The following is a 1,147-nucleotide window of genomic DNA, read 5'->3' as shown; positions in this document are numbered from 1 at the left end:
ACTAGAGCCTGAGGCAAAGGAAAAACCAGTGATCCTGAGCCTGTCTTCATTTAAAACTTTGGTATTATGTTCATCATGGAGTTTGGGGTTCATTTTGATTGTTTAATATGTTGCACTAAATAGTATTTATCAAAAACTTTGCTTATCTTGATCACTGAAGCATTTGGTACCTGAAGCATCTGGCTTGCTCTGCCCTAGCCCCAACCCAGGGATGGATGCTTGGACACTCCTCTGAAATTGGTCTTCCAACCTTGCAAAGGGTGCTGTGTTTGAGAACACGCATGCCTAGTTACATTCCAAGGAAGGAAGCTAAGCAGCAAATGGTTCAGATGATACAGTATAACCCAATATCTATAGTCACAGAATTCCTTAAATAATAAACACCATTTTTTTGATAGTGGGAGACTTCAGACTGATCTGGAAAAGAATCCCCCATTGGATTTGCCCACTTGAAGCAGACTGCTTGCAACCCCAATCCGGGATTGTCTTGGGAGTGGCAGAAATTAGGAGGAGGTTGAAACACGGAGAGAGAATACATGAACGATCTGCTGAGGCAGAAAAGCCTTTTTCTTCTGAGGCAGAAAAGCCTTTTTCTTCTGAGGCAGAAAAGCCAGGAGCCCCTCTACTGGATCAGTGTCTTGGGCACAGAACTCGAAATGCCACAGTGAATGGAGACTTCTGCGTCACAACCTGCAAGTGTTTGTTAGGATGAAATACGACCAGGGCTTCTAGTCTGCAAAATATGGATGATGCATATATGCTGTTTGATGTATACAAATCATTTTCTCTTGGGGATCAGTGTAAACAATTACTAAGCTTCCCCAAATAAATGATGTGTTTCTTTCCTCCAACCCCACACATTACTTTGGGGTGAAAATCTGAGGGGTAGATACCCTTATGGGGGCTGCAGAGATTTTGCTGAGAGGAGAATGCAGCAGAACCAGCACCCCCCCCACACACACACACCCCCTGCAAAAAACTACTATTGTTGGTATATCAGCTGGTGGCAGGATTCCTTTCTACTGAGATGGAGAATTTTGTTTGTTTGTAGTGAGATACCTGGACGGGTCCTGTTGGTTGGGGTGAGTGAGCAACCAGTCACAGCCTGGATAGTCAGGGCAAATCAGAGCGAGCCACGTTGCTCTGC

This window comes from Nyctereutes procyonoides, unplaced genomic scaffold, assembly GCF_905146905.1.
Source record: "Nyctereutes procyonoides isolate TBG_1078 unplaced genomic scaffold, NYPRO_anot_genome, whole genome shotgun sequence".
Taxonomy (NCBI): domain Eukaryota; kingdom Metazoa; phylum Chordata; class Mammalia; order Carnivora; family Canidae; genus Nyctereutes; species Nyctereutes procyonoides.
Note: the sequence above shows the minus strand (reverse complement) of the source record.